The sequence below is a fragment of the Heptranchias perlo genome, chromosome 15 (assembly GCF_035084215.1).
Source record: "Heptranchias perlo isolate sHepPer1 chromosome 15, sHepPer1.hap1, whole genome shotgun sequence".
Taxonomy (NCBI): Eukaryota; Metazoa; Chordata; class Chondrichthyes; order Hexanchiformes; family Hexanchidae; genus Heptranchias; species Heptranchias perlo.
In genome coordinates, this window is record NC_090339.1 from 42881638 (window position 1) to 42903663 (window position 22026).

The 22026-nt window shown below is 46.2% G+C and overlaps 1 long non-coding RNA gene across 1 annotated transcript in view; it reads right to left on the bottom strand.

Moving 5' to 3' along the window:
- The window catches only part of LOC137332738 (uncharacterized), a 59462-nt gene that overhangs the window by 15106 nt on the left and 22330 nt on the right, over positions 1 to 22026 (bottom strand). The window contains exons 3-5 of the long non-coding RNA XR_010965734.1: positions 15475 to 15584; positions 14099 to 14309; positions 9940 to 10011 (exon numbers count right to left, since the gene is read on the bottom strand). This is a non-coding gene — a long non-coding RNA (uncharacterized lncRNA). The remainder of the gene's footprint in view (positions 1 to 9939; positions 10012 to 14098; positions 14310 to 15474; positions 15585 to 22026) is intronic.

Sequence of the window (22026 nt, forward strand, 5' to 3'; positions counted from 1 at the left end):
CGTATTGCTATATGGGTGCAATCGATTACACCCTGCACCTGTGGGAAGCCAGCCACAGCGTGGAATCCGACTGCCCTCTCCGTCTGGCTGAGGTCATCCATGGGGACGTTGATATAGTGCGAGGCCCTGCAAAACAAGCCGTCGGTGACCTACCTTATGGACTTATGTGCAGACGACTGAGAGACCCCGGCAATGTCCCTGATGGCACCCCGGAACGATCCGGACACGAAGAAGTTGAGGGCAGTGGTGACTTTGACGGCGACATGTAAGAAGATGCTGCTCGGGCCAGCCAGGAGTAGCTCGGCTGCAGATGTCTGCAACTAACCGGTGACTAAGTCTGAGCCTCCATATGCACTGCTCCTCAGAGGGGTCCAGGAAGCTGAGCTTTGGTCTGCAGACCCTGTGGTGAGGGCAGTGCCTTCTGCGACTCCGCTCTCTCTGTCGTTGCCCTCCGTGCTGTTGTGCAGGTGCGTGTGGCGCAGCACTGCGTTGTGGAGCTCCACATGGCGGAGGTGGACGGCATGCCTGGCGAGGCTGGTGATGTTGCTTGTCCTCAGATGAAGTGATGAATGCAGCTATGGCGCCCCCCCCATCCTGACGGTGTGAGTTTGAGGGGGTCTGCAAAGTGGGTAAATGTGTTTGCACAGCAGAGGTTAGGGCGTAAATTAATAATTTTGAGTGGAAAGACAAAGGTGTTGCAGTCAAAACTTTGTCTGAAGTGACAGACTGCCCTGCTGCAATAAATGAGGTTTTCCCCCCACCTGTCAAATAATCCTTTGCACCTCCCACTGGCTGCTGGCTGAAACATGTCTGCTCCAACAGGAAGTGTTTCCCACAGCACGGGAAACCCGCCGAGGATACTTGAAAATTGCACCCCTGCCAAAATCTCCTGTCAATGAGGTCTGTCAAGGACCTCAACTATCTAAATAAGTATGTGAATTGTCATCCTGCCGGCTTTAATTGCCGGTGGAAGTCCCGCATGCGGGAGCTGCGCGCGCACCCGAACGCGTCGTTGGGAAACACGGAAGTGGGCGGGTTGGAGCCGGGCTCGGTGCCCGCTCCGGGATTCCCCCATTTTACGAGCCCCCAAAGCACCCGCTTGGCTGTCCAAAAATCGGCCCCCAGGTAACTACAGGCCTGTCAGTCTAATATCATTCATGGGGAAGCTACTAGAATCTGTCTTTAGGGATAGAGTGACTGAGCACTTGAATAAATATGATCGGTCATGTCTGATTAATCTAGTTGAATTTTTTGCGGTCACTAATAAGGTAGATAAGGGAGTGTCTATGCATGTTATCTACATGGGCTTCCAGAATGCATTTGATAAAGTTCCACACAAGAGATTATTAGCAAAAATGAAAGTGCACAGAATTGGAGGGAGCCTTTTGACTTAAGTTTGAAATTGGTTGGGAAGTAGGAGAGAGAGTGGGGATAAAAGACAGGTACTCTGATAAGCGGGATGTGACAAATGCTTACAAAAGAATCATACAAAATTGGCTAAGTGACAGGAAACAGAGAGTCATGGTGAACAGTTGTTTTTTCTGACTGGAGGAAGGTATACAGTGGTGTTCCCAAGGGGTCGGTACGAGGACCACTGCTTTTTTTGATCTATATTAATGACTTGGACTTGGGTGTACAGGGCACAATTTCAAAATGTGCAGATGACACAAAACTTGGAAGTGTAGTGAACAGTGAGGAAGATAGTGATAGACTTCAAGAGGATATAGACAGGCTGGTGGAATGGGCGGACACATGGCAGATGAAATTTAAAGCAGAGAAGTGCGAGGTGATACATTTTGATAGGAAGAACGAGGAAAGGTAATCTAAACTAAATGGTACAATTCTAAAGGGGGTGCAGGAACAGAGAGACCTGGGGGTATACGTGCACAAATTGTTGAAGGTGGCAGGGCAGGTTGAGAAAGCAGTTAAAAAAGCATACGAGATTCTGGGCTTTAAAAATAGAGGCATAGGCCTCCAATTTAGCACCCGCTATCTGATGCGTTCCTGGCAGGGGGGCTCTGAAAATCGGGGAATCCCGGAGCGGGTCGGGAGCCCGGCTCCAACCCACCCACTTCCGGGTTCCCCACAGACGCGCCGACGTGCGCGCAGCCCCCGCATGTGGGACTCCCGCAGGCAATTAAAGCCGGCGGGGTGCCACTTGAGAGTATTTATCTAGCTATTTCAGGTCATTAACAGACCTGTTTAAGGGAATATGTGAGGAGGGGTGGGATTTTAGAAACAACTGGGACTGTTTCCCATACCAGGGGAAACACTCCCAGTTGAAATGGATGTGTTGCAGCTATCAGCCTGTGGCAGCTGCAAAGGTCCATTTGACAGGTGGGGGGGTGTGGAGACCCTCAGTCATTGCAGGGGGCCACTCTGTCACTTGGGACAAAGTTTGGCCTCCACCACCCTCCTCCTGACAATCAAATTCACCAACTTGCACACTTACCCCGGGGTCCAGAGACATGTACCTACCTTGCAGACCCCCTCAGATGTACATCTTCCGGATGGGGGCCGCCGAAGCTGCAGTCATGAACTCAGAGGGCGAACAGCATCACCAGCCACGCTGGCCAAGCCGTCCACCTCTGACACGTGGAGCTCCACAACACAGTGCTGTGACACATCCACCTGCACAGCAGGAGGGAGGGCAACCGCAGAGAGAGATTCGTCACAGGGGGCACTACCCTCGCCACAGGGTCCACAGACCGAGGCTCAGCTTCCTGGACCTCTCTGAGCAGCAGTGGACACGGAGGCTCAGAGTCACTCGACATGTAGTCGTGGACATCTGCAGCCTCCTTCATGCCGAGCTGCTCCCGGCTGGCCCGAGCACCATCTTCTTACCTGTCGCTGTCAACGTCACCACTGCCCTCAACAACTTCTCCTCCGCATCCTTCCAGGGTGCCACCGGGGACATTGCCGACGTCTCTCAGTCATCTGCACAAAAGAGCCCTGCAAATACACCTACACCCACTCTGCAGTGACACAATGGGTGGCATCAGGTGTGGGTCTTCATTGTGATCCTCAGGAACGGGCAGTATTGCACAAACCAGACAAGATTCGCAAAGACGTGGCAGTAGTGGTGCCAATATAATATGTGATGTGAGTTGGTCAGAAATTAAATATAATTAAAAACCATGACAAACCCTCAAACACCCTTGTGCATCCCCTTCATGCTCACAACATGTTTGCCTTACGCTGCCTACTGCACATATCTGATGCATGCCCTGTGGCTGCAGCACAGGTAGTGGCAGGTTGAGTGAGGCTGACCGTGAAAGAGATGCATGAGAGAGTGAGTATGAGATAGAGCCATGAGATTGTATGAGGATTGGGTTGAGTGGTAGTGGCGGGATGAGTACTGGCGAGGTGAGTAAATGCAAGTAAGATGAGGATGAGCTTTGAGTGGGTGTGAGGGGTGATGTGACAGAGTAGTGTTGGCAGTGCAGAAGGAGATGTGGGGTGGGGGCGGTGATGTGGCAGATGGAGTGTGGAGGAATGAGTAAGTGTACTTACTTTGGCTGACCTACTTAGGTCATTGCAGCGCCTCCTGCACTGTATGTAGGTGCGCAATACATTGGTGGTGCAGGTGACCTCCTCTGCCACCTCGAGCCAGGCCTTCCTGGTGGCAGAGGCAGGCCACTTCCTCCCGCCCGCCGGGGGGAAGATCTCTGTCCTCCCCCTCCTTCTCACCCCATCTAATGATACCTGGAGTGAGGCATCATTAAACTGGGAGCAGCCTTCCCCCTGGGCTGCTCCATGCTGTAATTTTTCCTATTTCTTGCAGCATCTGTCAGTGGAGGACTGCCCCTTTTAAATAGAGCTCCTCCAGCTGACAGAGCTTACTGTGCATGCGCAGATCAGCAGTGGGGAACCCGGAAGACCAGGTAAGTGGATCCAATTAGGCTGCGATCGCGCCGGGGGCAGACTGATTTCGCCGGGTGTGTTATCCACGCGCCCAATAGCCCCCCCGCTGCGAACCCGCAGCCCTGGTAACATCGAGCCCATCGAGTACAAAAGCAAGGAAGTCATGATGAACCTTTGTAAAACACTGGTTCAGGCACAACTGGAGTATTGTATCCAATTCTAGTCTCCGCACTTTAGGAAGAATGCGAAGGCGTTAGAGAGGGTGCAGAAAAGATTTTCTAAAATGGTTCCAGTGATGAGGGACTTCAGTTACGTGGATAGACTGGAGAAGCTGGGGTTGTTCTCCTTAGAGCAGAGAAGGTTGAGAGGAGATTTGATAGAGGTGTTTAAAATCATGAGGGCAGAGTAGACAGAGAGAAACTGTTCTCATTGGCGGAAGGGTCAAGAACCAGAGGACACATATTTAAGATGATTGGCAAAAGAATCAAAGGCAACATGAGGAAAAACTTTTTTATGCAGCGAGTGGTTATGATCTGAAAGGGTGGTGGAGGCAGATTCAATCGTGGCTTTCAAAAGGGAATTGGATAAGTACTTGAAGGGAAAAAAATTGCAGGGCTACAGAGAAAGGGCGGAGGAGTGGGACTAGCTGGATTGCTCTTGCAGAGAGCTGGCACGGGCTCAACGGGCCGAATGGCTTCCTTCTGTGCTTTAACCATTCTATGATTCTAATGGTGTTCCCTAGGGATCTATTAATGACTTAGATGAAGGAATAGAGAGTCATATATCCAAGTTTACTGATGACACTAAGTTAGGAGGGTCAGTAAGTCGTGCAGATGGGAGCAAGAAGTTGCAAAGGGACATAGACAGATTAAGTGACTGGGCAACACTATGGCAAATGGAGTTCAATGTGAGGAAGTATGAGATCATCCGCTTTGGACCCAAAAAAGATACATCAAAGTATTTCCTAAATGGTGATAAACTAGGAACTGTAGGGGAGTAAAGAGATTTGGGAGTCCATGTACACAAATCATTAAAAGCCAGTAGGCAGTCCAAAAGGAATCAAAAAGGCTAATTGAATATTTCTCTTTATCTTAAGGGGGCTGGAATGCAAAAGGGGAGGAAGTTATGCTTCCGTTGTATAGCCTTGGTCAGACCCCATCAGGAGTAGTGTTCAGTTTTGGACACTGCACCTCAGGAAGGATATATTGGTCTTGGAGGGGGTGCAACGTATATTCATCATAATGACACCGGGGCTAGAGGCCTACATTATGAAGACAGATCGTATAAACTTGGCTTGTATTGCCTCGAGTGTAGGAGATTGAGGGGTGATTAAATTATTCGAAGTGTTCAAAATGTTAAAAAGACTTGATAGGGTTGATATGTGGAACACTCTCCTCCAAAATGCTTTGGGTGCGAGGACAATTGGAGCTTTCAGGAATGAAATAGATAGATATTTGTTAGGTAAGGGTATCAAGGGATATGTAGCAAAGGTGGGAAAATGAATCTAATTGAATGGTGGAGCAGGCCCGAGAGGCTGAAATGCCTACTCCTGTTCCTAATGTTCCCATGTTCCTAAGTTCTTATACTACATTCCTATGTGCACTATTTTTACATATTATTATGTAAACATAAATAGGTTAATAGCTACACAGGAATATTGTAGTACCACATTAAGCGATTGAAGTTTTACCCTTTTGATTTATACCAGTGTATTAAAGTTATGATATCACTTTCCGTGGACCTTTTTATCAGTTAAATAGAAAACTACTTTTAATAAAGTGTAAAACCCTCTCTTGTGTTGCATTACAAGCAATGGTATTCCTGTGTCATTCGGCAAAATAAATCCCAGTAGCAGCTTCCGGCCAAATATCCCTTCTGGTGTAATTCTTTTTTTATTCATTCACGGGATGTGGGCGTCGCTGGCGAGGCCAGCATTTATTGCCCATCCCTAATTGCCCTCGAGAAGGTGGTGGTGAGCTGCCTTCTTGAACCGCTGCAGTCCGTGTGGTGACGGTTCTCCCACAGTGCTGTTAGGAAGGGAGTTCCAGGATTTTGACCCAGCGACAATGAAGGAACAGCGATATATTTCCAAGTCGGGATGGTGTGTGACTTGGAGGGGAACGTGCAGGTGGTGTTGTTCCCATGTGCCTGCTGCTCTTGTCCTTCCAGGTGGTAGAGGTCGCGGGTTTGGGAGGTGCTGTCGAAGAAGCCTTGGCGAGTTGCTGCAGTGCATCCTGTGGATGGTACACACTGCAGTCACAGTATGCCGGTGGTGAAGGGAGTGAATGTTTAGGGTGGTGGATGGGGTGCCAATCAAGCAGGCTGCTTTATCTTGGATGGTGTCGAGCTTCTTGAGTGTTATTGGAGCTGCACTCATCCAAGCAAGTGGAGAGTATTCCATCACACTCCTGACTTGTGCCTTGTAGATGGTGGAAAGGCTTTGGGGAGTCAGGAGGTGAGTCACTCGCCGCAGAATACCCAGCCTCTGACCTGCTCTCATAGCCACAGTATTTATGTGGCTGGTCCAGTTAAGTTTCTGGTCAATGGTGACCCCCAGGATGTTGATGGTGGGGGATTTGGCGATGGTAATGCCGTTGAATGTCAAGGGGAGGTGGTTAGACTCTCTCTTGTTGGAGATGGTCATTGCCTGGCACTTATCTGGCGCGAATGTTACTTGCCACTTATGAGCCCAAGCCTGGATGTTGTCCAGGTCTTGCTGCATGCGGGCTCGGACTGCTTCATTATTTGAGGGGTTGCGAATGGAACTGAACACTGTGCAGTCATCAGCAAACATCCCCATTTCTGACCTTATGATGGAGGGAAGGTCATTGATGAAGCAGCTGAAGATGGTTGGGCCTAGGACACTGCCCTGAGGAACTCCTGCAACAATGTCCTGGGGCTGAGATGATTGGCCTCCAACAACTACTACCATCTTCCTTTGTGCTCGGTGTGACTCCAGCCACTGGAGAGTTTTCCCCCGATTCCCATTGACTTCAGTTTTACTCGGGCTCCTTGGTGCCACACTCGGTCAAATGCTGCCTTGATGTCAAGGGCAGTCACTCTCACCTCACCTCTGGAATTCAGCTCTTTTGTCCATGTTTGGACCAAGGCTGTAATGAGGTCTGGAGCCGAGTGGTCCTGGCGGAACCCAAACTGAGCATTGGTGAGTAAATGCCGCTTGATAGCACTGTCGATGATACCTTCCATCACTTTGCTGATGATTGAGAGTAGACTGATGGGGCGGTAATTGGCCGGATTGGATTTGTCCTGCTTTTTGTGGACAGGACATACCTGGGCAATTTTCCACATTGTCGGGTAGATGCCAGTGTTGTAACTGTACTGGAACAGCTTGGCTAGAGGCGCAGCTAGTTCTGGAGCACAAGTCTTCAGCACTACAGCTGGGATGTTGTCGGGGCCCATAGCCTTTGCTGTATCCAGTGCACTCAGCCGTTTCTTGATATCACGTGGAGTGAATCGAATTGACCGAAGACTGGCTTCCGTGATGGTGGGGATATCGAGAGGAGGTCGAGATGGATCATCCACTCGGCACTTCTGGCTGAAGATGGTTGCAAACGCTTCAGCCTTGTCTTTTGCACTCATGTGCTGGACTCCGCCGTCATTGAGGATGGGGATGTTTGCAGAGCCTCCTCCTCCCGTTCGTTGTTTAATTGTCCACCACCATTCACGACTGGATGTGGCAGGACTGCAGAGCTTTGATCTGATCCGTTGGTTGTGGAATCGCTTAGCTCTGTCTATAGCATGTTGCTTCTGCTGTTTAGCACGCATGTAATCCTGAGTTGTAGCTTCACCAGATTGGCACCTCATTTTTAGGTACACCTGGTGCTGCTCCTGGCATGCTCTTCTACACTCCTCATTGAACCAGGGTTGATCCCCTGGCTTGTTGGTAATGGTAGAGTGAGGAATATGCCGGGCCATGAGGTTACAGATTGTGCTGGAATACAATTCTGCTGCTGATGGCCCACAGCACCTCATGGATGCCCAGTTTTGAGCTGCTAGATCTGTTCTGAATCTATCCCATTTAGCACGGTGGTAGTGCCACACAACACGTTGGATGGTGTCCTCAGTGCGAAGACGGGACTTCATCTCCACGAGGACTGTGCGGTGGTCACTCCTACCAATACTGTCATGGACAGATGCATTTGCGACAGGTGGATTGGTGAGGACGAGGTCAAGTAAGTTTTCCCCTCGTGTTGGTTCGCTCACTACCTGCCGCAGGCCCAGTCTGGCAGCTATATCCTTCAGGACTCGGCCAGCTCGGTCAGTAGTGGTGCTACCGAGCCACTCTTGGTGATGGACATTGAAGTCCCCCACCCAGAGTACGTTTTGTGCTCTTGCTACCCTCAGTGCTTCCTCCAAGTGGTGCTCAACATGGAGGAGGACTGATTCATCAGCTGAGGGAGGACGGTAGGTGGTAATCAGCAGGAGGTTTCCTTGCCCATGTTTGACCTGATGCCATGAGATTTCATGGGGTCCAGAGTCAATGTTGAGGACTCCCAGGGCCACTCCCTCCTGACTGTATATCACTGTACCGCCACCTCTGGTGGGTCTGTCCTGCCGGTGGGACAGGACATACCCAGGGATGGTGATGGAAGAGTCTGGGAGTCTGGCACAGAAGCAAAGCTGGTCATCTGCCATTGTCTGTCATAAGGTCCCCAGCCCCCAAAAAAACAGTTAACACCATCATTGAAGTTTCAGTGCCCCGGGCTACCAAAAGGAAAAATTAGCCAGGAATTCTGCCCCTGCTTTGATGAGCAAAGGCAGCGAGTGCTGACAGGCTATTTGATTGTGGAGGGTATCGCAGGCAAACCCATTGCTGTTCTCAGCCAACTGCCACACACGACGGGGGTCATTTTGGTTTTAGGTGATTGTGTAAAATGGACGATATCGATTCAGCCACCCGTTATACATCTCTCCCGATTTTCATTTCCATTGCCTTCGATACTGCCCATTTTACACTATCACCCAATGTCAAAATTACCCCCCGCCCTTTACCACTTTCCAGCTGGAGTAATTGGAAAGCATTGAGGAACAGGAACTCAGCTGAATTTTTTTTCTCCTCCCTAGACCAGAAGCGTTTAAACCAATTGCATCACCCCAACTGAGATCAACTGACTCAGTACAAACTGGAAATCAAATTTTGACTTTCTACACTGAACAGTGTCTTTACTCATTAGGGATGGGGGAGGGGGGGGGAGAAACTACAAGGAACATTTTATCACTCGCTTCTTTCCTTCTCTGGGTGATAGTAAGGTTTTCAATTAACAGGGACAAGAACTGCGTATAACATTCACAGGGAACACAACAGACAGATGAATAAGAAAGTCACAATGAATTCAAAATGAATTTGTTTGTAAAAGTAGTCACTGATCTCCTATAAGAAGTTCCATTTAGTATAAACACATAAGAGCTGATTTTCTGAGATCCCACTGGCAGCAATGAACCTCGCTGGCAGAGATTGGGAAATTGGGCATGTACCCGATTCACTATGTACCACATTTTGCACAGCTAATTTGATGTAGAAAACTGAGGCCTTCCTACCAGCATGTATGGGCCTCATTTAAAGTGAATAATTATTTAAAACTGATCCCACACTGAATCTTGCAGCTTCAAAAAAAGTTGTGCCCAGAGCATGCACCTTGTCCATAAAAAATGGGTGCATGAGGTCCCAGGACCTGGCCTGTTCGTCAGGCTTCTTAAAGGGAGGTGGCAGCTTCAGTGGCTGGTAAAAGTTTTTTTTTCATTTGTTTTTTTAATTACATTGTGCTCGATGCACTAGTTAGTTTGCTGTGCACTCTTCCATTTTGCACTTTTGAAATTTTCCTATTGCGCTGCATGATTTAGATGATGAAGAGGAGTTTGCGAGGTGTCAGGAAATGTAGGTTCAAAGACACCTGTGATGTTTTGGCGACACCTGTCACTACTCCGTGAACCATACTTATAGACCCCTCCACCCAACTGCCTCCATTTTACAAGATGGGCTATCACAGAATTATGCCATTTATTACAGGATGACCTGCCAACAGAGGCAGCTCTTGTCAGAGAAGTGAAGGTTACCATAGCATGAAGCTCTGAATTCTTCTACTGGATTCTTCCAAGCCACTCGCCACATCTAGCACATCAAGCAGTCTGCAGAGAACACAAATATCAAGCAAGTGACAAATGCAATGTTTGCAAAGGGCAACATATTCATCACTTTCCCCGTGGACAAGGTACAGAGCTTTCACCAGATGGAATAATTCCCTCAATTGCAAGGCATCACAAATGGAACCCATTTGGCATCAGAGAGGTCACAAGGTAACTGATGTGGGAAATGAAAAAATGTCATGTTAGTGCAGTATGAGATGCTGTTCTGAGGCTTGGACTGGACACATTATTGTGGCAGTGTCGAAAGAGCTTTATTCTGCATCTAGCCATGGTATGCCTGACCTGGGAGCTTGATGCTGACACTGAGTGCCTGAAATGCACAATGAGCACAAATTGTTTTTTTAAAAAGGTTTCTAACAAAATCACTGACTGGAGAAAGCACATGAAATGTAGCTAAAGTTCAACCATTTCTGGAAAGGTGTTTTAGAAAAAATATATCTTAAATGTTTAATGTGAATAATGTTCTCTCTAACACCACCCTGGACTGAATATAGGAAATATTACAGTTGCTGCCCCAATTTACATGAAACATTCTTAGAATCAATGAATGGGAATTGGTATGTAGATGGAGGGAGATATCTCTAAGGAAGAAAAGGTACAGAAGAGAAAAAAATTTTGGATTTTTCTTTTAGTTAATACAGATGACAAGTGACGAGAATAGACTGGAGTTCACTGAACATAAAAGTATTCTCTGAGAGAACGGAACATGGTCACTGGATGGAAATAATGAGGTGGGAAACCCGGCTGATTTAAATTTCCTTTAATTTTTTTTTATTCGTTCGTGGGATGTGGGCAGCGCTGGCGAGGCCAGCATTTATTGCCCATCCCTAATTGCCCTTGAGAAGGTGGTGGTGAGCCGCTTTCTTGAACTGCTGCAGTCCGTGTGGTGAATGTTCTCCCACAGTGCTGTTAGGAAGGGAGTTCCAGGATTTTGACCCAGGGATGATGAAGGAACGGCGATATATTTCCAAGTCGGGATGGTGTATGACTTGGAGGGGAACGTGCAGGTGGTGATGTTCCCTTGTGCCTGCTGCTCTTGTCCTTCTAGGTGGTAGAGGTCGCGGGTTTGGGAGGTGCTGTCGAAGAAGCCTTGGCGAGTTGCTGCAGTGCACCCTGTGGATGGTACACACTGCAGCCACTGTGCGCCGGTGGTGAAGGGAGTGAATGTTTAGGGTGATGGATGGGGTGCCAATCAAGTGGGCTGCTTTGTCCTGGATGGTGTCGAGCTTCCTGAGTGTTGTTGGAGCTGCACTCATCCAGGCAAGTGGAGAGTATTCCATCACACTCCTGACATGTGCCTTGTAGATGGTGGAAAGGCTTTGGGGAGTCACGAGGTGAGTCACTCACCGCAGAATACCCAGCCTCTGACCTGCTCTTGTGGCCACAGTATTTATATGGCTGGTCCAGTTTAGTTTCTGGTCAATGGTGACCCCCAGGATGTTGATGGTGGGGGATTTGGCGATGGTAATGCCGTTGAATCTCAAGGGGAGGTGGTTAGACTCTCTCTTGTTGGAGATGGTCATTGCCTGGCACTTATCTGGTGCGAATGTTACTTGCCACTTATCAGCCCAAGCCTGGATGTTGTCCAGGTCTTGCTGCATGCGGGCTCGGACTGCTTCATTATTTGAGGGGTTGCGAATGGAACTGAACACTGTGCAATCATCAGCGAACATCCCCATTTCTGACCTTACAATGGAGGGAAGGTCATTGATGAAGCAGCTGAAGATGGTTGGGCCTAGGACACTGCCCTGAGGAACTCCTGCAACAATGTCCTGGGGCTGAGATGATTGGCCTTCAATATATATTTGGATAAAGTTTATGTTATATAATCAGTCAATAAATTAAAATTAAAGGAAGATGCACCAAATGAGGACTTACACCTACTGAATTTGCAGTGATCAAGCACAGCCACTCTCTTTCCTTTCTCTGATCTATATCTTCTAAGTGCTTCTAAGTTGACTTGCAAGGTCGTTTTCTCCATCTTCCTCCTTGTTTCAGTTTCTCACTATTACAACAGTGAATGGATCAAAGCAAACTTCCATCGCGTATTTTCCAAGCTTGCTAAATGTCATCTTATGCAAATGAATACTTTCCAGCATAGTCTTATCTCAAACCGCAGGTGTGCAGACTGTTTACATGATAACTTAATACTCAAATGTTCCCTCAGTTTATGTGTAGCTGGGGGAGGGAGGGGGAGAGGGAGTTACCATAATTTACTACAAAGCACAGATCTTCATTCCATGTTTCACTCACCATAATACACCACACCACCACCATACGCAGGCAGAGTGCAGGTCAGGCAAAATCATTTCTTTTTAAAGATTAGGGAAATAAGTTATTGAATTGGTTTGAAGAACAAGCCATATCCTGTGTTGCCATCTGTTCACAGATAAATAATACTATGCATAAGCTCAACATTGCATATTACTCAGACCTGCCCTTTGGTATGTGTAATTTAAGATGTTGCAAGCAGCCTACAATCATAACATCTTATTCAAGCTCCTTTATACGTAGCGATGTATATTTTCAGACAGATTCCTAGCCTAGGTCAAAGTGGTGGATCAACTTTTGCCTAAATATACAAAATATCAAAACTATCAGGAATAGGTAAATTACTAGAGATAAAAAGAGAAACCTCAAATGCTGGAAATTTGAAATAAAAACAGAAACTGTTTGAGATACACAGCAGGCCAGCTTGGATTCAAAAGAGAAAGATGTAAACATTTCAGCTGAATCCCTTAATCAGAATTTCATCAAAATGTTAATCTATCTTTCTCTTTCAGATGCTGACAGACCTGCCGTGCATTGTCAGAGTTTTCCGGTTTTATTGCAATTAAAATTAGTACCTGGCCATTTTCTTGCACTGAAGATTTGTAGGGAAATAGGGTTCACTTTATGAGCACTTTGTCTGGAGAACATGCCTCTCAGGTGCAGAATAAGGATAGCAGCAAAGGCTAAGAAGGGCTTCCGTGCTAGTTGGCTCAGTGCAAAGAACAAAGTTGAGATGGTGTACTGGGTCAGGGTGCTGATTCCAATTATAGCGCCAACTGAATCAGCTTTCACAGCACAGACTGGTAAATTAACCTGAGACCTTCTGTATGGCTTAGTACTCCCGCATCCAGCTTCGTACTATACCAGGTAGTTCCATTTCCTACTTGGCCATTGAATGAGTTGAACATTATTATGTTAAGAGGCCAGCAACTTGTAAAATCCCAAAGAAGAGAGGGCATCTCTACCATGCCAGAATTCAGTAAATGTTAATCCACAGTACCCTCGTGCTAATTCCTTTATATTTTCATGTTTATTAGTGGGTGCATTATAAACAATATTGCTGTATAGTTTCATTTCTTATTCTTAATCCACCACATTTAGTCTACAACATGGAAAGATAAAAATCCCTTTACATGTATATAGTTTGGGTAGGGCATTATTTCCACTCCTGTAAAGTACATAACAAACTTTAGAGGAGTGGCAGTAATGTCCTACATGCAGCTGAGAAAGCATTTTTTTTTGGTTTATCTACCATGACTCTGAGACAGTCAGCTTTCAGCCTATCCATACAAGCCGGCAATAGGCCTTCTCCCAACAATGGGAAAGGGGCACACCCAGCACCTTAAAGTCACAAATGTGGCTTCTAAATAACAATTGCTTTGGCGTTCCTGACAATGCTCTGAAACCACCCACAATGTCAACAAAAGGCCAAATGCTGGGTAGCCAGTTTGTGTTGAGTCAGCTGATCTCAGCTACCGTGCCCCTGGGTTAAGGAGGGAAGGAAATCAATCAGGTTTCCACTCTGATCATTATCCTCTGACCTCGATAGGAAAATATTTGTGTGAATGTTCAGTGAGGGAACATTGGAACATTAGGAACAGAACATACGAACGTACATACGGGTTAAGAGCAGGAGTAGGCAATTCGGCCCCTTGAGCCTGCTCTGCCATTTGATAAGGTCATGGCTGATCTGATTGTGACCTCAACCCTACTTTCCCATCTACCTACTTTAACCTTTGACTCCCTTGTTAATCAGGAATCTATCGAACTCAGCCTTAAAAATATTCAATGACCCTACCTCCACCGCTGTCTGGGGAAGAGAGTTCCACAGACTCACGACCCTCTGGGAGAAAGAAGTAGGCCATTCAGCCCCTCGGGCCTGTTCCGCTATTCAATTGGATCAGGACACGACCAGGCTCAGCTGCAATATCCCCACGTGTTGAATATCCTGCCAGATATGAAGAATAGCTTCCCAGCTGTGGGAACTTTAATCCAGAATGAGTCAGCACCTTCAGGGTGGTGGAGGGAGGAACATAGAATACGAAAACCTTTCTAAATTAAAAGAAAACATTCAAAATCATCTTACCTCTTCACTGTTGAGAGACAGTGTAAACAAACTAGTGCAAATTGTGCAACAGTATACAATTCAATCGTGGCATTTAGCAACTCTCATACCATAATTGTGTAATATTCTTGTTCATTTGCAGCATGCCATGTAGTGGCAAACTTGCTATCAAATTGTGTTCTTTGAACTGCTAGTTCACAGATTAAGCATTGCAATGACAGAGTAGTTTATTTGCTAGTTAGTAAGCAAGATTAAGGAATTTGTCAAGGTCTTCTTTGAGGATAGAGTTATGTGCAGTATTTATCAGTTTTCGATGTTATTCCTTAAAATCTGGAATGTTTGAATCTAATTATCTTACTTGTGTTTGAACTTATCACCACAGTCTTAGAGATAAAAACAAAAACTGAATGCCGGAAATCTGAAAAACAGAAAACGCTGCAACTACACAACAGACCATAAGACCATAAGAGATAGGAGCAGGAGTAGGCCATTCAGCCCTTGAGCCTGCTCTGCCATTCAATGAGGTCATGGCTGATCTGATTTTTACCTCAATTCCACTTTCCCGCCTTTTCCCCATATCCTTTGACTCCCTTGCTGATCAAAAATTTGTCTAACTCAGCCTTGAATGTATTCAATGACTCAGCCTCCACAGCTTTTTGGGGTAAAGAATTCCAAAGATTCAAGACCCTCTGGGAGAAGAAATTCCTCCTCATTTCTGTCTTAAACGGGCGACCCCTTATTCTGAGACTATGCCCCCTGGTTTTAGATTCCCCCATGAGGGGTAACATCCTCTCAGCACCTACCCTATCGAGTCCCCTCAGAATCTTGTATGTTTCAATAAGATCTCCTCTCATTCTTCTAAACTCCAATGAGTATAGATCCAACCTGTTCAATCTTTCCTCATAAGACAACCCTTCCATACCCGGAATCAACCTAGTGAACCTTCTCTGAACTGCCTCCAATGCAAGTATGTTCTTCCTTAAATAAGGGCACCAGAATTGTATGCAGTACTCCAGGTGTGGTCTCACCAGCACCCTGTACAGTTGTAGCATGACTTCCCTGCTTTTATACTCCATCCCCCTAGAAATAAAGGCCAATATTCCGTTTACCTTCCGGATTACCTGCTGCACCTGTATGTTGACTTTTTGTGTTTCATGTACGAGGACACCCAGATCCCTCTGTACCGCAGCATTTTGTAGTATTTCTGGTCTGCTAGTGTCTGCAATAGAAAGCAGGGGTTCATATTTCAATTAATATTTTTGGCAAATTAATTTTAAACAGCAGATAAATGAATTTCATACAAACCCATTAAACATCATATGATAAGTTCACAGTATGGAATGTCAGTCCAAAAGTCTTTATGATTTTGCCTTTACTTTTGCTGAAAATAAGACGTATGGTGGGTGCATGAGAAAAGTCATTGCAAAGTGGCTGCACCTGAATGGGCAGGAATGGGAGGTGCCCTTCAATGTGGCAAGACTCTAATTTTGACTAAGTTGTCTGTAGCGGAAGAGGATGATCAAAAGCTATTTATATAAACCACACAGTTGGTTTTGTAGTTGATGGCCTTCATCAAATAACCACATTCTCTTGATTTTGAATATAAACTGTACTTGTGAATAAAAATAGCTATCGATCCAATATGATGCAGAAAACCAGATGAGTGGCATCAGGCATGTATCTGGCTGGACAGTTTCACACCCACAGTTCCTTTACTTTGCTTCACATGCACCCTCATGGCAAACACGCTGCATATGTACTGTATAAGATGAAAGCAAAAAAAATCATTTGATAAAAGCGAACACGGCACAGTCCAATCTCAAAAGCAATATTACCTTCATGTAGGAAGCCAAAACAAAATATCTATATATAGATGATCTGAACTGAGGTATAGGCAACACAATATCAAAATTTGCAGACAACAGAAAAATAGGGAACTGCAACTAGGAAGACTGATTGATAAAATTGTAAAAAAAAAGGTATATGGTATCCTAGGTGATATAAACAGAGACATATAGGGTAAAAGCATATTAAACCTGTACAAATCATTGGTTAGATTACAGTTTATATCCAGTTTTAGGAGCCCTTCTGTGCTATAAAATTCTATAATTTTACCATAATTGGGGTTGCACGGAGACAAACAGATCCTGCTGAAGTTCTACAGCTCCATCTGATGGAAATACCATTCAATGAGCCATAGCGTGTGTCTATTCTGTAGTCAGGAGGATGGTGGCAAAGCATACACATAACATAAGAACATAAGAACATATTGTATGATTGGGTTGCACTACTTACGATGTCAATCATGAGGAGATCCTTGTAACTGTTGTCCATTTAGCAAGGGTGCAAATCCACATTTGTCAGTTGTCCAGTGACCAACTATTACAAATTTTGGGACTGCCTTATGTATTCTCCCGGGTTCAGCATTTCTGGGCATTCCCGCTTTTCCCAATATCTAATACGATAGCTTAACCCAGGGGTGTAACAATAGTACCCATTGTGATCTGAGCTGGATGTTATCTCTTTCACAGATGCCCTTATGTGTGCTTCTCCAACCTTTCAGTAGACAGACTGAAAAACAATTTAGTAAGAAAAGGCCAGATACAAATTGTTAAGCTGCTTTATTTTACCAATAGCAAGTGCACATACAGATTGACAGTTATAATCAAAACTCAATTACTTCACTTCAAACCCATGCTCGTGAATAAATAAGAAAAATATTAAACCATGCTACAATCTACCACTAAATCAGCTAATTTAACTTTTCCTGGTCAGCCTGGTTCTGACTGGCTGTGAGTTGAAGATTCCCACACTCGGCTAAACCCTCTTCAAAGACCTAACTTTTTCCTACATTAAAACAGTGACTACACATGAAAAGTACTTCATTGGCTGCAAAGCGCTTTGAGATGTCCTGAGGTCATGAAAGGTGCTGTATAAATGCATCTTCTTTCTTTCTTGCATTTATATGGCGCCTTTCACGTAGTAAAACGTCCCAAGGTGCTTCACAGGAGCGTTATCAAACAAAATTTGACACTGAGCCATATAAGGAGGTATTAGGACAAGTGACCAAAAGCTTGGTCAAAGAGGTAGGTTTTAAGGAGCTTCTTAAAAGAGGAGAGACAGGTAGAGAGGCAGAGAAGTTTAGGGAGGGAATTCCAGAGCTTAGGGCCCAGGCAGCTGAAGCCACAGCCGCCAATGGTGGAGTGATTAAAATCGGGGATGCGCAAGAGGCAAGAATTTGAGGAGTGCAGAGATCTCGGAGGGTTGTTAGCTGGAGGAGGTTATAGAGATAGGGAGGGGTGAGGCCATGGAGGAGTTTGAAATCGAGGCATTCCCGGACCGGGAGCCAATGTAGGTCAGCGAGCACAGGGGTGATGGGAGAATGGGACTTGTTACGAGTTAGGATACGGGCAGCAGAGCCTTGGATGAGGTCAGTGTTCAGCTCCATTTGCAACCCCTCAGATAATGAAGCAGTCCATGCCCACATGCAGCAAGACCTGGACAACATCCAGGCTTGGGCTGATAAGTGGCAAGTAACATTCGCGCCAGACAATGACCATCTCCAACAAGAGAGTCTCCCCTTGACATTCAACTGCATTACCATCGCCAAATCCCCCACCATCAACATTCTGGGGGTCACCATTGACCAGAAACTTAACTGGACCAGTCAAAAATACTGTGGCTACAAGAGCACGTCAGAGGCTGGGTATTCTGTGGCGAGTGACTCACCTCTTGACTCCCCAAAGCCTTTCCACCATCTACAAGGCACAAGTCAGGAGTGTGATGGAATACTTTCCACTTGCCTGGATGAGTGCAGCTCCAACAACACTCAAGAAGCTCGACACCGTCCAGGAAAAGCAGCTCGCTTGATTAGCACCCCATCCACCACTCTAAACATTCATTCCCTTCACCACCGGCGCACCGTGGCTGCATTGTGTACCATCTGCAAGATACACTGCAGCAATTCGCCAAGGCTTCTGCGACAGCACCTCCCAAACCCGCGACTTCTACCACCTAGAAGGACAAGGGCAGCAAGCACATGGAAAGACCACCAACTGCACGTTCCCCTCCAAGTCACACACCATCCTGACATGGAAATATATCACCATTCCTTCGTTGTCGCTGGGTCAAAATCCTGGAACTCCCTACCTAACAGCACTGTGGGAGAACCTTCACCACATGGACTGCAGTGATTCAAGAAGGCGGCTCACCACCACCTTCTCAAGGGCAATTAGGGATGGGCAATAAATGCTGGACTTGCCAGCGATGCCCACATCCCATGAATAATAAAAAATAGTTTATGCTGGGTGGAAGATGGCAGGCCAGTCAGGAGAGCATTGGAACAGTTCATTCTGGAGATAACAAAGGCATGGATGAGGGTTTCAGCAGCAGATGAGCTGAGGCAGGGGCAGTGACGGGCGATGTTACGGAGGTGGAAGTAGGCAATCTTGGTGATGGAGCGGATATGTGGTCAGAAGCTCATCTCAGGGTCAAATAGGACGTCAAGGTTGCGAGCAGTCTGGTTCAGCCTCAGACAATGGCCCAGGAGAGGGATGGAGTGGGTGGCTCGGGAACGGAGTTTGCGGCAGGGACCAAGGACAATAACTTCGGTCTTCCCAATATTTAGTTGGAGGAAATCTTTGCTCATCCAATACAGGATGTCGGACAAGCAATGTGACAAATGAGAGACAGTGGAGGGGTCGAGGGAGGTGGTTGTGAGGTAGAGCTGGGTGTCGTCAGCATACATGTGGAAGCTGACATCATGTTTTCGGATGATGTCACCGAGGGGTAGAATGTAGATGAGAAATAGAAGGGGGCCAAGGATAGATCCTTGGGGGACTTCACAGGTAACAGTGCAGGAGTGGGAAGAGAAGCCATTGCAGTTGATTCTCTGGCTACGACTGGATAGATAAGATCTTATAGTGGGGGCAAAAGAGATTTACTAGAATGATACCATGGATGATGGACTAATTGGATATCTCTTTCAAGTGCCAGCATGGGCATGATGGGCCGAATGACCTCCTCCTATGCTGTACCTATTGAGATACTATGATGAAAAGCAAAATATTTTGGATGCTGGAAATCTGAAATCAAAACAGAAAATGCTGGAAGTACTCAGCAAGTCAGGAAGCATCTGTGGAGAAAAAAACAGAATTAACATTTCATCGAAAGGTCATCGATCTGAAATGATACCGTGATGCTATGATAGTGTCCTCAGGATGTCCCAAACTGCTTTACAGTCAATGAATTGCTTCTTTGACAAGTGGGCACTGTTGTTTTGTAGACAATTATGGCAGCCAACTTGTCGTCAGAAAGGTTCTGCAGACATCAATCAGATAAATAACCAATGAATCTGTTTTGGAGGTGTTGATTAATGGATAAATATTGGCCAAAGTACTTGCCTGCTTCTCCTCAAATAGTGGCATGGGATCTTTTGCATTCACTTCCCTTCCATCCTCTGTTTAATATCTCATCTGAAAAGCGGTACCTCCAGCAATGAAGCACTCCCTCAATATTGAATTGAAGTGTCAGCCTAGAGGACGTGCTCAAGTCCCTGAATTGGAGCTTGAACCCTCAATCTTCTGACTCAGAGACGACAGTGCTGACATAATGTGCTGAGGGTACACATGCTGAGTACTGGATCAAGCTGGCATTTAGATCAGGGAACTTGTCTTTTGACCCCTCCCTTGCCGAAGGCTAGGAGATGGCAACTGATACAGATGTCATCTAAACAGCTAAAAGCACAGAGCCTACCTGCACAGAGCACTGGTAAAATTCCTGCCACTTGTCCAGCCAGTACCTGTTAGAACATTGGTTTGCATTAAAGGAGGACTCAGTGGACCCATGCCTACCTCAGGAGGTGGGCATATGGCATACACAACTGTTACTTAGATATGTCGCAGGAGCCATGCCATCGCCACTTATGCTTCACAGGGAGGCAGTTGTGGAACTTTTCAGTCTCCTGCAGCTAGTCCTTCAATCCTCCTGAACGATTGGGACAGCTTTACCCATGATAGTGAATGTCACGGCTGACTGGAACACCTATACAACTGGCTCCTTTTAGGCTGCCTCAGGTGACATCTGACAGGCAGAATGCTGCATACACTAGGTCGATGACGCATTGTTTGCTGGGCCCAAAGACTTAATCATTTTTCCTAAGGACGATGACCATCTACATGAGAGGGCTTTTCACTTTCTCAGAATGGCTGGCTTCCCAAAAATGTATGGCCTCATTGACGGAACTGATGCGGGCATATGGGTTCAATTAGCATCCATAAATAGGAAGAGATTCCGTTCCATTAAGATGCAGCTTGTATGTCACCATCAGAACTAAATCCTGCAAATAGATACCATGTTCTCTGGAAGTTACCATGATGCATTTATTCTATGCCAGTCTACAGTCCCAACATTATTTCAGGGCAGTTCTACTTTCGATGGATGGGTCCTGGATGACCTGGGATATGCGCTCCAGCTGTGGCTAATAACACCAATCTTGAATCCAACAACTGCATAATGACGCACGCCCTCCAACAAGGATACAAATTGAGCAAGGTGGCTGAAACAAAGTTATCTATCAGGATAGGTTCCAGAAATGCTTTTGTCGAGCTCTGAAAAGTTGTCCATATTATAGTCGTGTGCTGTATGCTGCACAATTATACTATCAGGAAAGGACTCATCATGTAGCAGGGGCAAGAGGAAGGTCAGGAAGGGGCCAAAGATGGACACAATAAGGTCAAGCCCCAGGAGCAGCCCCACAGATGTCAAATGGAGCAACAATTAGTAGAGAATTAGCTCTCTTAAAACTTAGAAGCCCATCCAACATAAACATTCCTGTATCATGTTTCCAAGGAACTGTCATACAAATCCCACATAACATCATGACCCATTACTGTACCTCTCCCACCGTGTACGCAAAGGAACTCCCAGCACAAAGTTCAGGTCCAAATTCAAAAAAATTATTTCTCTAACAGTGTTTTTTTTACCCCTGTGTTTCTCTTTGTGACAATGCATGGTGAGGATCTCTCACTAATTTTTCTGCGTTATTTCCACAGCTGCTCTAGTGAGAGAATGATGTCCCCAAGGGATTACTGGGACAGGGGTAGCTTGTACCTCCTTCTGCAAGATATGTGGTGGCTGCCTGAGCCTGCTTGCTTTTTGGCTCACATGGATCATTCGAGTGGGGTGGCTGAGTGGCACGGTTGCCTTGACAGACAGTACCCTAATTTGTGTTTTCTCCTGCTGTGCCCCTGCTACTGGACACTCCCCCAGTATCTCTTGCCATCTGTGTGGAGACAGTGCAGAACAGCAATGAGCTCACTGAAGCCTTGCATCAAGGTGCTACCCGAACAATTTCCAGCATTGTGAATCCAGACAGAATTGGATCACAGATATCAAAGCCCAAGATTTCTATAGCATCAGTTATGCTGCTCCGGAAAGAACTTACAGCTGTGCTTGCTGCCCTGTTCAGTGTCAAGTATTGTTTGATAATGCTCCTGTGAAGCGCCTTGGGACGTTTTACTATGTTAAAGGCGCTATGTAAATACAAGTTGTTGTTGTTGTATTTAGGACCTTGGTTAAGGAGGGCTCCCCTGCAGATTCGCTCCAGGACGGATCTCAGTTCTGTGAAGTGGTCAAACATAACTGCACAGATGCAGGTAGTG